Below are 13,771 nucleotides of genomic sequence, written 5' to 3' on the forward strand. Positions count from 1 at the left end.
GAATAGCCAAAAAAATATTTTCTGGTAACCAAATATGTGTCTAAATGGACGACAAACATGTTCATCAGAACCAAAATCTTTTAGCAATCGTGCATATTTGTTTACAGTTAACGAAGAAGTTTATCAAAATCACGAAATTTAGTAAAAGCTGCCAAATGTTTTGCCCATAGTTAGCAAAAAGCTTAACCAATTATTATTATTATTTTTTTTTTTGTTAATTCAAATAAGTTAATTTTTTGTATGTATAGCGTGCGCAGGTTTTTTTTCGGAGGGGGTCTGGAATTGTAAATGTGGATATTACATAGCTACGTTGTAGGGGAGAAGGTGACATAAACTATAAAATATAGGGTGTTCCGTATAGGACACCGAATTTGAATCGAGTGCTATTGTTTTGTTTCGAGGTTGGCAGACCTGATCTTACCAATGTTGGTATCTGTTGTCATGCCGATTAATGTAGCCTCAATTGTTTCGACTCGTTTGTTGTGGTTGCAACATGGAACTCCATGAAAAATTCCCGCAACGAGTGATCTCTTTGCACGGTGACCAGGAATGGCCGGAAAGGTCATGTGATCTTACACCCTGTGATTTCTTCTTATGGGGGTTTGTGAAATCACAGGTGTACGCCAACAAACCACGAACCCTTTTGGAACTGAAGGCGGAAATCATACGGGTGATTGGAGGCATCGGGACAGGCATCTGCGAGAGGGTTATCAATAATTTTGTGGAGCGTATAAATGCATTCAGACTCAGTAGGGGTGGACATATGCCTGACATTGTCCTTCATACGTAAATGGGAGATGTTACTGCTTACATATATGTGAAATATAACTACTTTCATGATATTTTCCCTATTTGTATTTAATTTTCTAATTCGGCGTCCTATACGGAACACCCTATATTTCGAAATTGCCATTTTTAATCTCCGTTTGTGAAGACACACAAATGTCAACCTCTCTTCCACGTAGTACACCCTGGACTGCGTTTTGAAGATAACGAGGCTCTGGCGCCTGGACCTACAGCCAGGATAATCCCTGTAAGAATTGTGTTGTTTTGTCCATATCTGTTTGCGACTGTCCCTTCATCCATCTTATCCTATCACCTTCCATCCTTATCATCGCGGTTAGTCAAGAGTGGCAGAAGAGCGACTAATCTAGTTTATTCAATTATTCATTTCTTCGTTTCAACAATTCGTGTAAATCTTCTCAAAATAGAGAATTGTATCAAGCAAGAGTTCATAAACTCAATCACCAGGCGTTGCGCTCTCAAGCATTCAAGGAATGTCAGTAGTTAACAAACCTTCCTGGATTATTGGCAGTTAAGGTGCCGATCAACGGGTATTGCAGGGCAATGGCCAGGGAAGCAGGGGAAGGAATAAGATAGAGAGCAACGGGTGGGAGGTCTTTTGCCTATGGTCTTGGAGCGAGCCAGTACAGGCTTACTGTAAAGCCCCTATCACACGGAACTGGATTTCTAGTAGGAATGCCCTAGTTGGCGCTGAACTTACTTTCTAGATAGCAATCATGGCCGCCTGGCTGACTGCTTTGGAGGAATAGGACATGTTCTAATTGCTACTTGCTTTCCTCGATTGGATTCTGTGGAACAGCCAATAAGAGCAAAGTTTTGCCATGTGAAGATAATCTGTGAGTGTGCAAAGGAGCGCTTCTGTCTGTGGTTTCCGAGCGTTACTCCAGCAATGTATAGCGTATACAGCATGAAAGGCGCGTTGAGTTACACCATCTATGCTGAGTTCACTTTGTTTACATTTGAAACAACTAAAATATTCTTCGATACGTGTATAGTAAACGTTGTAAAGTATGTATTTAAGCAGCGAAATTGTTTTGTGCCTAATAACGTTTTATACGAAACGTTATTCCTCTCGGTTGAATAGTTATCGGCTTTTAAAAATGTGAAGTGATACATTGTTTACATCTCACCGGCCGCCATTACAACTTCCCTCGTATGGGAACAAAAGTCTATCGACAAGTACGCTGATAAGTATCGTGTGAGGCGAAAACTAGCAAATTGGTAGCCAGTCCAACGCCAACTAGGGCATACCTACTGGAAATCCAGTTCCGTGTGATACGGGCTTTAGACCTTTCTGCAAGGAACTTCAACATCGGTGATCTACAGATATTATCCTATTTCAACTAGTGTTGCTCACGGGACAGGACATGTCCCGTCTCGTCTCGTGTCTCGTCTCGTTTTCGAGACGAGACACGAGACGGGACGGGACGGCTTTTGAAAAGTCTCGTCTCGTCTCGAATGTCTCGAAAAAAATAGAAGCAAAATATTTAATCAGTTGCAAATACTTGTTTGCTTGGAATAAAGTATTTCAATTAGAAACGTTCATAAGCGTGTATTAAGTCAAAACAAGACTATTTTAGAGAGAGTAATGAATGAATTGAATACCTAAACTTATTTTCAATACTCTTTCGAAAAACAGCTTAACTCCCCATTTTTTTCCAATTTATTCCAGGTTAATAACTTTATGTTACGATAGTACTCCAGATACTAATACAATTCTGGATAACATCAAGTAAAAGGGCAGGTAGAGAAGGTGGAAGAAGAGTCCAAAACATTGTGGAGTGTCTGAGTCATAGATTTATCTTGTAAAAATAGTCTCAGCTCTATAGGTTGGAAAGAAAAACGGACCGACGGATAGGGTTTATTATTATTATTTAATTTTTACATCAAAGGGTGTACAGAAGTGAATGTTATTAGGATGTAGGAAATATATTGTAGGAAACATGGCAGTACAAATTGATAAGGAGTTGTTGGGAAAGTTATTAAGAAGTTCAAGATATTAGCAAGACTAAGAGAAGGAGATAATTAGGTACAAATAATCTTGCATTATCCCACTCCAAGCAGCTGAGAGCTAAAGAGAAGGAGAAAATACGGGAAATATGGAAATAACTAATTTGGTGATTTTAGTGTTTACAGGGAACCATGACAAGATTTTACCACGGGTTGCGAAATTATTAGAATGTTATGGAAATTTCGGAAATGTCTTTGTTCAGAAAATTCTTGTTGTTTCCCTCAGGCAATCTACAGGTGGTTGGATTCGATTTCTTTACGTCCGTTTGAAGATTATTTCCAATGCCTTTTTTTATTTATGTATTTCTTATTTAAGGAGAATACTATTCTTTGCATTGTAATAACGAAATACCAAGGCTGATATAGAATAGATTTCAAATGAAGGGAGTGCACTAAGTTCTGTATAATCGTCGTAGAAGGAAACGTTGTTCTACGAGGGGACTCCCCGATGGTACAGTGCTAGCGTCGTCGCCTTGTAATCAAGGGGTCCCAGGTTTGATACCCGGTGAAGGCACATAGTGATTTGAATCCCACTTTAAACTGTGGGTTCAGTCCCGATTAGCCTTTCTGTAAATCAGATGAAGGAATGCTGTCGCTGTTATTTTTATTCTTTGAATTTAGCCTTCAAAACAAATTTCACAAAGTAGTTTTATCAAATTTCAGAGGGAAGCTGACAGCAATGTCAGGGTGGCGGGAGCCTGTTTATGGCCAGGGTGTATTCTGAGACTATTTTTCGCCGTTCCCCACTGACAGAGGTTTCGCTTTGAACAATGGACACCGTTGCTTTAGGGGGCAAACACCAAACATAGGGGCGAGGTTGACCTGCAGTAGCGGGTAAGTGCCATAAATCCAGGCCTGAAGTAGGAATGAAGGTTGATGCAAGGGAGGGGCAATAAAAAATTCTGTAATTTGGTTTGCTTGCTGACGAAGTTTTGCAGGAAAAACTGAAAAGGAAAACGGCAGACTTTGAATGAAAGAGGGACAGTGAACACAAGTTTTTTATATTATTCGCCGACACACAAGCTTCCATTTCCAAGGTGAGGCTATCAACAGCGAAGTTATTAGAGGGTTGGAAGCAGGACGACGCCAGAGGAGGGCAGGGGGACGCCCCATGTCAGACACTTCGCCCCCCCCCACCTGGGGGCCCCCAACTGAAGTTAATTAAATATCGAATAATGAGAGAGTTCATTTATAAGAGTATGACAATTTTCACCTTTTCAAAGTGGTGTATTCTGCATGATATCACTTTCCTGCTTATAATACCAACTTGATTAACAAATATTAATTTGTTTAGTATATATATAGCTATCTGTGTGTGACTTTCGTCCAAGATTCGAGCGCCGACCAGGGTATAGGTGATTTCTAGAGGCACATATTTTTGGTAAATAGAAAAGCAAAATTTCGGTATAAAAACTGAGTCAATTTCGGGTTCAAAAGCGGTAAATAAAATAAAATATCGGTGTTGTAGCGGTGAATAATCACATAAAAAATGCTATATAAAATGACATTTTGGTTTTAAAATTGTGAATATAATCCTAAATTTGATTTAAAAACTACACTTATTCCACAGAATTAACATTTCACTTCTAATAGCCCATTTATGTAGTAATCCCGAGTATTAAGTTTATTTCTGTGTAAAGGAGTCAATTTTTGTTTCTCCAAAATTAACAGCAGAATTAATCAATTTTCCGGGAATTGCAGAACTCTCAGGATAATTCAGACCTTAGAAGGTGTCGCGTTGGTGAATAAACCCTAAATTTCGTGTTTAAGAGCTAATTTCGCTTTTTGCAGTTCATTTCGCATTATTTCGTGACAAAACATGGTCACAAAATGCATCTCACACCTTTCAAAAACATTAAAAATTAACACTACAATGGGTGTTTTCAAATTTCGTTTTTTCGTCAAAAACGAAATATGCATGCCCCTAGTGATTTCTCATTCATTTATGTCCTGTAATAGCCGAGATTAACCTAAGTTTTAACCAGTCTTAAGAACTGGGAAAAAATGTTGAATGTGGATGGTTTTAAAACATCACGAATATTTTCAGGACCGCAAGACATCATCTGTAGTACGGGCAAATTATTCTAATCATGGTCATTAGTGACAACGCTAATTATTAAAAGACATTCAAAGTTGATTCAAGATTTGGTTGGTTGGTTGATTTGATGTTTTAAGTCCACTTTATGCACAGTAAGGCTAATCGGGACTGGACTTATAGTTTAAAGTGCCTCCACTGGGTATCGAACCCAGGACCAAAGGTGATCGAAGAAAACCCGTCACTACATGTCAGTTGTTGTGGATTCATCGCGGTTTCTTACTATTCAGGGACTTGAATTTCGAGATGATGAGTCTGAGGAAACCTTAACAAAGGGAATTTCTTCGATACTCTTGAAGCTAATGAGGGGATATTATTTGGAAATGTATTGAACGTGAACCTTAAAATGCAAATTACACTTAAAATTCGATTCAAAACATATCGCGGGCAGGTAAAAGAACGCTTATTATGATTTGCCACTCTTCAATCATTAGATGCAGGTTCTCTCTTTCTCGTACATATCAAAATCGAAGAACTTCTTCCCACGAACTCCATAGGTGCCTGTAATTGTGTAGCACAGACATACGTTGGAATGGTAGAGTATGAGTAAGTAATGCCAGGGTCAGAATATTTCTTGAATTATGAGATAACTGAAACCTTTGTCTGATTTTTTATCCTGTGATAACATTTCCCTGAAAGGTGAAACACAAATTTTGCCCAAAACTCTTCAGCGTTACGAAGATGGTTGTCCTTAAAATCTTGCTTGAGCTTGCTCGAAACAGGATGCTGGATGCAGACTGCCTCATTTGGCTGTTCTTGCCATTGAGAAGAAATGTCAAGTCCTGGACGTACCAAAGGTGGTCAATGTCTTCTCCAAAGCACATAGAGCAGAATTCTCATGCAGGAGAATTGCACTTCACTAAGTGCCTCACATTGTTTCTAATACTTAAGAAGACTAATTTCTTCCAACGTAACGTTTATTTTCCAAGAAAATTAAACTCTTCGAAGCATTTTTTCGTCATTTATATTATTATCTTATAACTTAAATATTTATATCAGTAGTTTCATCTCAAGAAAGACGATGAATTATAAAATTATGAATGTCTTCCAATACTGAAATAGGCCACTAGAGACAACGCAACTTTACAATAACAAAGAATTAATGTCTTTATTAAAACGAATCATGTGGAGATAAACTCGTAATCAAGAAGTAAATTTAAGCAGTAAACGTCCACTCTAAATAAAAGACAAACACAAAACACCATACATGAATATAATAATAATAATAATAATTATTATTATTATTATAATAAGTATTATTATATATGTAAATATATATATATATATATATGTGTGTGTGTGTGTGTGTGTGTGTGTGTGTGTGTGTGTGTGTGTGTGTGTGTGTGTGTGTGTGTGTAGTGTTTTCGGGCGTGTTAATGTGACTGTCCCCTTACAATATTTTTTTGCCAGCCTTCCGCCCCCCCCAGTCACATTTCCCTGGCGCCGTCACTGGTTGGAAGTAAATTGATTAGGACGAGGAAAGTAACATTAGCTGTTGACAGTGTTGCACCGAAGGACGTGATATGTGCTACTGTTTGTATAAATGATAGGAAATTTAAGCAAAAAATTATAATTGTTGAGACTTGAGAGTTGTTTCCTTCATTTCATCGTGGGAAGAGGTTTTCTGAGACAGAGTGGGATTATTTTACAGATTCATGAGAAAGGGTGGTTGTTTAAAGATAGAGACGTGTTTTTCATATTTTTTAAAAGTTCAGATAAAACGAGAATTTAGCCTTACTGTTATGAAAAGAAATAACGCAGTACAGGGAAAGAATAACTCTGCACCTGGTAAGATGCAACACACATTCACTAGGTATTGCAGGAAGTCTATGAACGAGGATGAAGACGGATATGTGAAATTTGACTTACCTGCGGGTGAATTAGTGGATTCTAATATTCTTAAGGTTGATAATTTTTAAAATTTTTTTTAAGTCCACTTGATTCACAAATAGGCTAAATCACGAACCGACCTACAGTTTAATGTGGGATCCGATCCACTTTTTGACTCCATTGGGTATCGAACGCAAGGACCGTTCATTACAAGACCTCGACTTTATTACTACGCCATCGGGGAGGCACCCAATTTACACAAATATGTTGATTCCAATAACACGTTATATGCATAATCTGATAATGATGCACTTTTGGTGCATCTAAACATATTTTTTTCAACTATAGAATGTCTAAAAGAATCATTCAAGTTGGGATTTTTATAACTTCAGGAGGCACGGCTCTGTAAATATGCGATATGAACTAAATGCAGGTTTGCCTTCCATACGTGGTGGTTTTGTCACGTTTCTTCGCTTCGTAAAACATACACTTTTGCAGGAACGGCTTCTTGCATACTCCTGGGGCCTTGCTCTAGTTAAACAAGAAAATATATTGGTTTAGAATAATCGAGGGTTACTTATTCCTGCCGAACTTACTAGAAAACAAGGATTCTATTGGGATCATACGGCTTTGAATGACAGTATCAATGAAGATTTATGATGTACACTACTACTTATAATAATGAGCATAAAATATTAATCAGGAACTTTATTTTTCGTCAACTGGATGTAACATCCTTTTTTGTTATTGAGCAAATATTCAATTTATCACCTTTTTTGACATTAATTTTCTTGCCAGGACAGCTGTTTTTATGCAAATTTTGGCGATCTTAACTAGACGTAAGCTAGATATTAGCTAATATTCGTGCTGTTATATTACTATTCTTCTACCATCTTTGTAACATTTCATGTAATAACAATAATAGAATTAATTAATTTACATATTCAACTGAATAGACATATGAATTATATTAATGTATTAATTTAAACATTTGCTTAATTGTTGTCGTTAATGTTATTATTGTTATTTTTTCTGAAACACTTGGCTCGGACACCTTCCCCGACATATGTTTCTAGATGCGTGCCTACCGAAGGATAAATTAGATCAAGCGGTGGTGGTACCGGACTTAGAGGCTAAACGGAAAACAAAGAAGTATGTGCGTCATAAGCTGAGCATAAGAAACAGCACAATATCACAAAAAACACTTTTTGAAACTTATGTCATATAAGATGTTTAACAATATTAAGAACAATAAATGCTTTCTATTTGTAATATACTAAGTATTGAAATTTTAAATAGTCTTTTGTGTTCGTACTACACATTTAAAAATTTTTTTGTTGCTCCCAGCGCCAAGCTTAGAATTTAAAGAAAAAATGTACATTTTCATAGTGCATGGAAGTTCGACATTCAGAAAGAAAGAAGGTCTAGTGGAAAACATTTGAAGACTTCCAAAAGGTATAGCAGTAATGAAAAAGAGCACTCACTTATCTACGATGGATAGACAGTTGTATGGAAGCGAGAAAAAACACAAGGTAGATTTCATAAGATACCTAGCAATCAGTAACCAAGAAACTGCATTTTTAACATTAATGTCCTCATGATTAACGAACCTTATTTATTCTCACTACGCAATGGGTAAAATATTTGGAGCTTTATCCCACTTTCCGGAAAAATATTGTGTTTCTGCTACTTTTGACTTTCGTTGGCATGATATCCAGGATCACTTTTACGAGACGAGACGAGACAAAACGAGACGGGACGAGACGAGACGGGACAGAACCCTTCGAGACGGGACACGAGACGGGACAAACGAATATTTTCGAGACGAGACAGCATTTTCACGAGACGGGACGGGACAGACCAAAGTCTCGTCTCGTCTCGTCTCGTGGGCAACACTAATTTCAACCATGTTTGATCCAGACTTGAAGGTATAGAATCCAAGTGATTGTGTTTTGCCATTTCCAAGTGTGTACAGTTAACCTCTCGCCTATTACCATCAGGCTTACCATGTACAGCGAGTGATCAAACAATAAAGGATGAATGATACCTCGAGTTACATCACCCGCCAGGAAGGTGAAGGTTCCAGGTTCGATCCCACGTTTCTAGCAGAACGTTATGAATTGAGGACTAAAAGTGGTAAACGTTGTAAGTGCCAAATGCGAAAGTGTTGGGAAATCGCATTGTTCCGCACATCAGCCCGTAAGAACGTGCACACTAGTGACCTCTTTACACGCCCTTTGACCTACTTAGAGGGCTACCTGCCACATTTCACGTTTACCACATTATAAAGCATGGCACATTTCACAGTTTAACGTTGAACACGGTGTTTGAATTATTGTGACACTTACAGCGTTTACCAATTTTAGTCTTCAATTGTTAAAAGACAAAAATGGTAATCGGGGGTCATTTTAAGGCCGGGGGGGGGGGGGGGGAGTGTTGCATTTGCCACTTTGATTTTTCCCCGAGTTCCTTACTTTCATTTGAAAATTTCGTTATCTTCAAAATTTAAGGAAGGACTATAGTTCCATCAGCTCCACCTTGCGCACACCAGTGTGTATATATATGTTCTTTGTGTGTGTGAGAGAGACAACGAGTGTTTTCTCGTCTAGTCGAGTGGTCACCGCTCTCGCAGCTCCGGGTTCATTTCCCGGCGAGAACCCTTCCAAAACGTTGTTACTTCTTAAACGTTACTGCGTTGCAGTTATTTGGTTCAAAAAGTAATTCAGCTATAGTTACTCATTTTAGACTAACTAACTCTCTAGCCTTCTTGAACCCGAAGGTTCATAGCTGCAGCAACACAGGCCTTCTTCCACTGTCCCTATCCTGAGCAAGATCTATATACACTCTTCCATCCCTACCAATTTCCTTTAGGTCCATCTCAACATATCCCTCCATCTTGTAAACTCTTCTTTCCTCTCCCATTCGTGCCACATGGCCTGCCCACCTAAGTCTTCTTGATTTAATCATTCTAATAATATCTGGAGTCTGGACATGAATACAAATTATGTACTTCTAAATTATGTAACATTCTCCACTCATTTTAGACAGTAACCCAATTACAGTTAATGGTACTTGAAAAGTATGGCGAATTGCCACCTTACATGTATTGATTTGATTTATTTTACTTCGCTTTCGTGCCATTTTTGGCAAATCGCGAATATGAGAATGGGTTTTGGTGGTAAGACGAAATTCATGAAGGACATTCACAAACACAAATGAGCAGCACACAACACAGGTCCCGCAGAGGATTATACTGGCAATGGGTCCAGACGCCAGAGCCTCGTTAGTCTGCAAAAAGCAGTCCAGGGCTCACTACGTGGGAAGGGTGCCCCCTTACACTCCCTATATGGCAGACAAATTAACTATTCCCAATCTACTTTATGCAGTAAATTTTCCTCCCAACAAATTCCATAAATCAATGATCACTAATGGTAATAAAATAAATATATAAAGACTAAGGTGTTTTAATTATGTGTCTGCTACACAATATAAGTTTTAATATACTTATATTATTACAACAAATAAGTGATGGAATAAGGAGAGGCCTTTGCTTGAATGCTCATTTATTTTATTTCACTCTCTCCATATATGCATATACCCTCAACCATTTCTCTTATTAAACGATTACTTCTGTCCATCTCGAGTACACATTCCAAATAAATGCATGGAAAAACACTTAAATCTTCGAGCGCAATTGAAAATGACGAGCCTAGATGTCCTAAATTTAGCATGCAACGCTAAAGCCTAGCATCCTTGCCATAGGCGATTCCACGAAAATACTTTCACCTTAGTATCCAGAGAAGACACTCAGCTGGAAATGAAGCTGTCAAATTTAGCTCCTCCCTCACGTTAAAAATTCAAAGTTAACCATTTTAAGTTTCTTAAAGTAACTGTTCAAACGTTACTTCTATTGCAAAAATTAACTCTGATACAGTTACTTTCTTTTAAAAGTAGCTAGTTGCAGATAGAATTCTTCAAAAAGAAACTGTTACTTGAAACTGCGTTACTAGTAAATAGATACTTCCAAACACTGCTTTTGACCTAACATTGATTGATATACATCACTTTTGTGCCACTTTTGGCTAATCTGGAAGATGAGGATGGGTGATATGATGAAATTGATGAAGGGACACCCAAGAACGCCCATGCCCAGGTCAGGATTCGAACCCGGGACCTCTGGCGTCGTAGTCAAGAGAACTAATGAGGGAGTTTTGACGTCATAATAACCAATAGAATACTGCGCTGTACAGAAATACATCGGGCGCTGTTCCGAGGTCACATAACACGCCTTTTGTTTACAAGACTTCGTAGGTCAACGATTTCGAAAAATAGTAACCACTTTTAACCCGGAAATTGGTAAGTTCGAGCCGTCATGAAAAGGCGATCTTTAAATAGTCTCTAGCGTGCAGCAGGGTATTAAGTGAGACTGCGATTCATTATCCTCCCCGTGGCTACTTCTCAGAATTATTTCTTCTGAAGGCGAGATTTGCAGTCTGAAGTTCTAGGCGTTGTCTTTGAAAGTCTTACCTTTGGAAACCAAGAGATCAAGACCAGTGTTTCTCAACCGCTGGGCCGCGAGAGGATCTGAATGCTGTCATTCTAGTTTAAGCAGCAATTTTCAAAATTGTATTTTAGCCTGGACCTCTGGCGTGATGGCGCGCTGTGCTAACCACTCCGTCACCGAGATGTCTGCGAGTAGCCTCATCCAACTTCCAGACAAATATTGCAATGCCAGTAAAAAAAGAAAAAGAAAAGTCCTCTCATTAAAGGGTGAAATGACACAATTCTTGTGCATGAACAGTTGAAGTTCCTTTTAAACAAGTAACATACAATCTTGTTCTTTATGCTTATTTGTTGACAGTGTTCTTTGCAATAGTTGTCAATGCTGATGTGTTTCATACGAAAATAATACAGTAAATGGATGTTATTGAGGAACAGAACCCATGTAATTATTTGTAAAGCTGCAACTGCCTCTGTGAACTTGTCTAGAACAGTGCGGCCCGTCACTCCGTTAGAGAGTTAGAGAGAGTTAGAGAGAAAGAGAGAGAGAGACAGAGACAGAGAGGAGAGAGAGACAGACAGAGACAGAGAGACAGACAGAGAGAGACAGAGAGAAAGAGAGAGAGAGAGATAGAGAGAGAGAGAGAGAGAGAAAACAAAAGCAACGAGAGAACGACGAAGAAAGCGATAGAAGCGGGAGAAAAGGATTGAGAAAAATCATTTCAGGAGAGAGAATGAGACAGCGGTGGGCATAAAGAATATGATGACTGCTTCTTTCTCTCTCTCTCTCTTGAAGAGAAAAAGTGAGAAGGAAGAAGTATTACTCTAATTTTTCCTTCTTTATCCTGTTGTCGGTTCGCCGTCCCTTCTTTTCTGCCTCGTTTTACTGATTGCGACAATGAAGATGAATTATGATTATTAGATTAAATTGATGGAGACACAAGGTTAAGTGATCAATTCTCGATTTCGTCACTGAAGTTCCTATGCTCGTGCCTCAGACTGGGCATACGTTTGTTGCGTATTCGTTGTTATTTTTCGTCGTTTGTCTTTTGGCTAATCGCGACGATGACGATGAAACTGAAGGGACGCACACAGAGAACATCAATACCCAGGGCGGGATTCGAACCCGGGATCGAGATCGAGTCGAGATCGAGTCGACCACTGAACGCACTCAGCCACCGAGCCATCAAATTTGCGAGTCTCTATTTCATCTAACAATCATCATTCATCTTCATCGTCGGGATTGGCCAAAACCGGCAAAAAGAAACGTAAAGAAAAAAAAATACAATTGCCCGTTCCTTCATCCAAATATATTCTGATAATTTTATTTTCAAAACCACTTCTACGAACCTAAATAAAATATTTTTAAGGATTCGGCGATTATTTCCCGGAAAAACTAACATTTGCTTTAAAAAAAAAAAATAGCAAAAAATCGCTCCTTATTTACACTCTTCAAACAATAAAAATGCAGTATCAAAACCCGAGTTGTCAACTACACAGCGCACAAGTTGAAAAATCCATTTACGCGTACTTACCACACTTGGTGTCTTCTGATGAATCACTCAACTTTAAGACAAGTTTGGGGGAAAAAGGCACCGAAAGAACAGCGCCGCGGCGGACACTTTGAGAACCCGCGAAACCCAACGCGAACTGGCCAGAACGTCTTGACGGTGCGAACCCTTTCGGCAAACAGCGTCCCGGCGCTCCGCAAGTGGAGCGGGGACCCACGCCTTCCAGATCTTATCGAGCCCGTTGCTACCAACAGAGAGCAGGTTCGCGTGAGAGAGAACGCTGGCCGAGGTTACTTGTGGCCCGCGGATGGAATAAGGCTGTTGTTTGGACAGTGATGGTTTCCGATGACGGTTGTATTTCATGCTGAGCTACTTCCAGCTACACGATGGAAAAAAATTTGTACGAGGGTTGATCGAAAAGTAAACGGACCTAAAGACCCATTAATACTAGCATCTTTTTTTTTCTAAAGCTCCCGAAAGTCAGATTAAACTTCCTTTCAAGTTAGTTAATTTTGAATCTTTTTCAATTGTAAATGTTATCAATAATAACCAAAGACAAAACTCTTAAAGATATAATTAATAATCATTAATTCATCAAAACCAGCATACGTTTTAAGATGACTACATTAATTTGTGTGATTCCATATTTCAGTTTAAGTTTTGTATTGGTCCACTTTTATGCACAGATAGGTTAATCGAGACTGGACCTATAGTTGAAAGGGGGGACCAAACAACTGTGTGCCTCAAACCGGTATCGGACCCAGGACCCCTTGAATACAAGGCTACGCCCTCAGGACGCGCTTGTGATTCCATATTTAAATCCGCACATGACTTCTGGGATTTTGACCATTTTTTATAAGAGGGTGTACATTGCATATCTATGTAGCCCCCTACAAGGGATATGGCTACAATGCAAAAGCCACAGTTACAAACACAAGATCAATATACTTGCTGCTGTAATGCAACCTGTATTAAATAGTAAAAAATAAGTATCAGTGTGAAATTATTTTCGAAAATCGTC

The 13,771-nt window shown here is 38.8% G+C and overlaps 1 protein-coding gene across 1 annotated transcript in view; it reads right to left on the minus strand.

Moving 5' to 3' along the window:
• The window catches only part of LOC146004228 (uncharacterized), a 53,730-nt gene extending 40,813 nt beyond the window's left edge, over nt 1–12,917 (minus strand). Inside the window, exon 1 of the mRNA XM_083142903.1 lies at nt 12,775–12,917. The gene's annotated coding sequence lies outside the window, so the exon portion shown is untranslated. The remainder of the gene's footprint in view (nt 1–12,774) is intronic.
• Nucleotides 12,918–13,771: the final 854 nt, after the last annotated feature.

The sequence above is a fragment of the Lepisma saccharinum genome, chromosome 21 (genome assembly GCF_977018435.1).
Source record: "Lepisma saccharinum chromosome 21, izLepSacc3.1, whole genome shotgun sequence".
Taxonomy (NCBI): domain Eukaryota; kingdom Metazoa; phylum Arthropoda; class Insecta; order Zygentoma; family Lepismatidae; genus Lepisma; species Lepisma saccharinum.